At 40.2% G+C, this 5,826-nt stretch overlaps 1 pseudogene; it reads right to left on the bottom strand.

Moving 5' to 3' along the window:
• Window positions 1–1,942: 1,942 nt before the first annotated feature.
• On the bottom strand, window positions 1,943–2,888 carry LOC113833434 (annotated as a pseudogene).
• Window positions 2,889–5,826: the final 2,938 nt, after the last annotated feature.

The raw sequence follows: 5,826 nt of genomic DNA, 5'->3' as shown, positions 1-5,826 counted from the left end.
CTTGGTACCTCTTTTCCTTTCCTTTCCTTTCCTTTCTTTCTTTTTTTATTTTAATAGTTACTTTTTTTGGGTGTGTAGGTGCTATTTTTTTTTTGTGTGTGTCTGTGCATGTGCTGTGGTGCATGTATGGTAGGCAGAGGGTAACTACTGGGAGTTAGTTCTTTCATTTCATGATGACATGCATCCTGGGACTGTACCTCAGCTTGTCTGGTTTGGTGGCAGGTGCCTTTACTCACTGAGCCATCTCACTGTCCTGCCTTTAATTTTCTTAACCATTATCCCTGGGTACTTCCAGTCTCTCCTGTCAGTGGGAAAATGGATTTGATATAGGTAGAGCAATGGTTAATGTAAAGAAAACTATCCCACGTTAGGGTGTGAGTGTTTCTGCCCTCCTTTAATCTAATGCTATTCAAAGTATGATCTGCAAGTTCTCACTTTGTTACTGGTCCCAGCAAGGACATAAAGAACTTGTGCCAAAGTGTAAATCAGCCATACTAGAAGCATTTTGTAGAAGGGCTCTGCAGATGAATGAAGCTGTTATTGATTTACAGTTTCATGGGAACTCCTTGCAGAATTCATCTGAAATAGCAATTGCTTAAGTTAAACCAAGCATTGATCTCCCCTACTAATATATGTAAAGGCAGAGAATTGGGATTAAGGCATCCAGTTATTACGTAATAGATGAATGTCAATGCAAAGAGTCCCTGATGTACCTCATTGAGAAGCCTACAAATTGACTCAGAGGCAGGATTACTAAAGGGATAGGGGGACTATTCTAACACTTTGTAATTTATTCTAAATGCTGTAGATTGAAACAAAGATCCTGCCTTCATGGTGTTTCCGTGTGTGTGTGTGTGTGTGTGTGTGTGTGTGTGTGTGTGTGTGTGTGTGTGTGTGTGAAGATTAAGAAATAAAATCTATTCTGAGACTTCCCCGAAGCCAGGTAAACCTTAGTTTTAGGGTTGAAGCTATAAATTGTCTCCATTGAAATTTATAGGATTAACAGTTTTTTTTTAAAAGATTGATTTTTATTTCATGTGTATGAATGTTTGCCTGTATGCATGTGTGTATACCATATGCATGTAATGCCCATGGAGGTCAGAAGAAGGCATCAAATCTGGAGCTGGAGTTACAGCCAGCTGTAAAGTTACTATGTGGGTGCTGGGAACTGAACTCAGGTCCTCTGTAAGGGCAGCCAGTGCTCTCAACTGCTGAGCCATCTCTCCAACCCCTCAAAAATGCTATTCTTATCATAAGGGAAGTTTATATTGGAGCACGCATCTCAAGTTTTTATCTTTCTTCTATTAATATTGATGTCTGTTTTCCCTCCATTCATTATTCTTGCTACTATTTTTGGAGAGTGTATCTCACTATGTAGCTGGCAGTAATTCTCTTGCTTTGGCCTTCTGAGAGCTAGTATTACAAGTTTTCAACCATGTGCCTGGCTCAATCATTATTTTTTTATTTTAATTTATTTTTTATTTTTTCAATCATTATTTTTAAAACTACTTCATTTCATAGTATTTTATTTTAGTTTTTCAAGACAGGGTTTCTCTGTGTGGCCCTGGCTGTCCTGGAACTCACCATGTAGACCAGGCTGGCCTTGAACTCATAGAGATCCACCTGCCTCTGTTTCTCAGGTGCTGGGACTAAAAGCGAGTGCCACCACAACTACCTGGCTTTCATATGATGCTTTTTAAAAAAGAGTCGTGTGTGTGTGTGTGTGTGTGTGTGTGTGTGTGTGTGTGTGTGTGCATGTGTGTTTCCATGAAACCAGAAGTTGTCAGACCCCCTGGAGTTGGAGTTACTAATGGTCATGAGCTGCACAATGAGGATATTGGGAACCAAACTCTGGTCCTCTGGAAGATATCTCTCTCTCTCTCTCTCTCTCTCTCTCTCTCTCTCTCTCTCTCTCTCTTTCTCTTTCTTGAGATCTGATTATTTACTTGTTACTCTGTAGAGTCTTATTTGACTTAGAAGTAGAAGCTCTCAGCGAGGACGTCCTATGTCTCTTGGCAATCTGTTCCTGGTGTTTTTCTTTGGCGTCCTTCATATTCTTGGTCAAAAGTTTAGCCTCCTCATTGTTTTCCTTAGTCGGTTGTTTCTTCAGAGCAATATGTCAGTTGGTGTTTGTGTTGCAGGACAGGTGGAATAACAAGATGCTGAATCTTGGGTGCTTTAGTCCTGAACTTCTTACCTTCTTTAAGGACTTTCTAACAACATATCGGTGGACATCATCATCATCATTATCTTCTTTTATTTTTTAAAGATTTATTTATTATGTATACAGTGGTCTGCATGTGTCCTTGCGGGTCAGAAGAGGGCACCAGTTCTCACAACGGATGGTTGTGAGCCATCATGTGGTTGCTGGGGATTGAACTCAGGACCTCTGGAAGAGCAGCCAGTGCTCTTAACCTCTGAGCCATCTCTCCAGCCCAGACATCATCTTCTTCAGAGAGATTAAAAAGCTTTCTGATTCTGCTAGCTCTTTTAGATACCAGCTGATGAGACTCAGTAGTATCTGTCAGTCCAGGAATATTCACTCCCACGAATAATCGAGTTGAGAACACTCAGATTGGCATCCACAATGCATCCACAAATAGACTTGCCTCTTCTCTCTCTAGTTCTCCTTGGTCTAGAACAAGAATGTTCTTTATGCAACAGCAAGCATACTCTGCCATGGGTCAAAATGCCTTGCTTCATGGGAAAATCTTGTTTGCCATATCCTCCACTGATTTGGACCACATAACCATTCTGCTCTTCACTTGGAACACCAACAGCTACTTCTGTGGTATCTGCTTCTCACAGAGTGTACGAAGCTTACGTTCATTGTCCACTTTTATGGATTTCTGACAGCCAGTGGCAAGGAAGGAGATATTCTTCTCCATCTTGACACAGCCCACTGTCTAGGAGGTGCCATGAAAAAGATGTAGAAGATCTATTAATTGCTGCTGAGACATTTCTTCAGCCTGTCATACTATGTTTGCTTTTTAAGGTTTATTTTTATTTATTTATGTGTAGTCATATATGTTTGACACCTGTGTGTGGGTGCCTGGTAGAGGCCAGAAGAGGGTGTCAAATCTCCTGGGACTGGAATTACATAGAATAAAATGAATAAATCTAATAAAATAAATCTTAAGAAAATTTAGAGAGATGTAAGGTACATTGCCCCATATGGGTGCTTGGTCTGAACTTGGGTCCTCTGGAAGAAAGGAAGTGCCCTTAACCCCTGAGCCATTTCTCCAGCCCCTCATACTCTTGTTTTAAAAACTGGACTAGCTTCTGTCCTTATTCTTTTTACCTTTTCAAAATTTTCTTTTTCTTTCTTTCTTTCTTTCTTTCTTTCTTTCTTTCTTTCTTTCTTTCTTTCTTTTTCTCTTTTTTTTGAGACAGGGTTTCTCTGTATTGCTTTGGAGGTTGTCCTGGAACTGACTCTGTAGACCAGGCTGGCCTCAAACTCACAGATATCTGCCTGCCTCTTCATTCTGAGTTCTGGGATTAAAGGTGTGCACCACCAATTCCCAGCTCTCTTTTCAAAATTTTCTTAGTTATGAGTTTTTTTTTTTTTTTGAGACATTGTTTCTCTATGTAGTGCTTGCTATCATAAACTCTACATAGACCAGGTTGGCCTCAAACTCATAGAGATCTGCTCATCTCTGCCTCCCAAGTGCTGGAATTGATTCTTTTTTCTTTAGACAGGGTCTCTAGCCCAGGCTGGCTTCAAATTGTATATAACTGAGAATGATCCTCCCTCATCTACCTCCCGAGCCTTGGGATTTCAGGCACGTACCACCACGTTTAAGAGGTGATGGAGAATGAATGTAGAGCTTTGTGAACTCCAGGCAAGCACTTTACCAACTGAACTACATCCCAGCCCAGTTAAATTTATGTGTAACAATTTATTGAGTTCTCCTAATGGTCTTGACATTTCACTGCAAGGAGAATTAACAAGTTTAAGGTTTAACTTGCTAATACATCTTTCTTTTCTTTTTCGGTTTCTGTAGTTCTTTTATGTCTTTTGTAGAATTTTAAAGTTGTCTTCACATCATCTTTACAAAGTCTGATACCATATTCTGTTTCCTTCTATGTTTTAAATTATGTGTAAGAAGGAGAACTGCTGATCTTGCCCCTCAGTTGTGTCTTGAAGAAGTGCTATGGTGGTTGAGGCATAGCTGGCATTTTATGGCTGTGGGACCTAGGTCACCATGCTGGCTCTTTGGGATTTGCTTCTCACCTTTTCCCAACCTCATGCTTTAAAATGTTTTTTAGTCAATATTAATTAATTTTTTGGAGATAGGGTCTCCCTATGTAGCTGGCTTGGAATTTGCTATGTCTTCCAGGCTGGCCTTAAAAATAACAGAGATCTACTTGCCTCCTAAGTACTTGGATAAAAGGTTTATGCCATCATTCCCAGCTAAAAATACACATTTTAAAGAATGATCTAAAAGTTATTAGCCGTGTATGTGTGTCCCCGTTTGTTCGTATTTGTACGACTTGTGCATGTACCTGCAGAAGCAGGAAGAGAGTGTTGTATTCTGTCACTGTAGTTATAGGCAGTTGTGAGCCACCTAATGTGGATGTGGGGACTGAACCTGAGTCCTCTGCATGAGCAGTACCACTCTTAAAGTTCTGAGTTATTTCTCCAGCCACAATGTTAATTTTTTGAAGCTGAAAAAGTTACATTCATTTATTTTTATCATAACAGAGTACCTACAGTAAAAGTCTGTTCTAACTGGCTTACACAAAAAGTCTTTCCTAAGTTGCATTAGGCACTCCAAATGTCCTCCAGGAGAGAAAGAGAAACAGTACAAGACAACAGATCAGCAATAGCATCTAGCTGAATCACAGGCACACTCAGGCAGAGGTTCTGGCTTCCACTACTCTGGGCCTTTGGGTTGGACCTGTGACATATTGTTTCATCAAGCTACGTGAAACCTGGCTCCATTTCAGCAAGTCTGTTTATTATTTTTTTCAAATGTATACATTTTGTAGTAGATGCTTCAGACTCCTGACTTAGTACCTGCTCCTCCTTTTTCCTTCCTGTCCAGCTTCTGTCTTGAGCTGGCATTGGAATAGTATTAAGTGAGTAAACCTATACTATCTGTCACGAAGAGTGTGTACTAAAAGCCAATTTCCTTCCTGACCTGACTTCTACTCCTCAGTCCCTGAACCTCTGCTGACAGAGTAACTGATGCAATTTTTCTGGTATAATTTTTTAAAAATGTTAATATATTGCTCTATAGTGCCTCATTCATTTATTTTGCATGGATGTGAGTAGGTGTGTGTGTGTGTGTGTGTGTGTGTGTGTGTGTGTGTGTGTGTGTGTGTTTGTGTGTATGCATGCTGCTACTTACGTGAAGAGGTCAGAGGACAACTTTGGGAGTCATTGTATTCTTTCTACCATGTAGGTCCCAGGATTAGTCTCAGGTTGTCAGGCTTGGTGGCAAACACCTTTAGCCATTACTCTACCTTGATGGCTATGATAAATATTTTGATACTTTGATCAATATAAAAGTTCCCAGTCTTTATTTTCAGATACATCTTTTCTGACTCCCTCTTTGGCTCTGACTTTCTCGGTTGTTCTGAATCCCTTCCCACTTCCATTTTCCATGTTATCCAGAGAGTCCAACAAGAACTCTTTGATAGGACATATACATGTCCATTGCTGTTTAACACAGTCATTCTCAACCCATGATGCTTTGCTCCCCATGAAGTATTTGACAGTATCTGGAGGCATTTTGATTTTCATAACTGGGTGACAGGTGCTATTAGTGTCTAGTGATTAGAGGCCAGGGATGATTTCAAAAGTCCTACCATGCTATGAAA

Source organism: Cricetulus griseus (assembly GCF_003668045.3).
Source record: "Cricetulus griseus strain 17A/GY chromosome 1 unlocalized genomic scaffold, alternate assembly CriGri-PICRH-1.0 chr1_0, whole genome shotgun sequence".
NCBI classification, from domain to species: Eukaryota; Metazoa; Chordata; class Mammalia; order Rodentia; family Cricetidae; genus Cricetulus; species Cricetulus griseus.
Note: the sequence above shows the minus strand (reverse complement) of the source record. Positions and strands in the feature narration are given on the sequence as shown.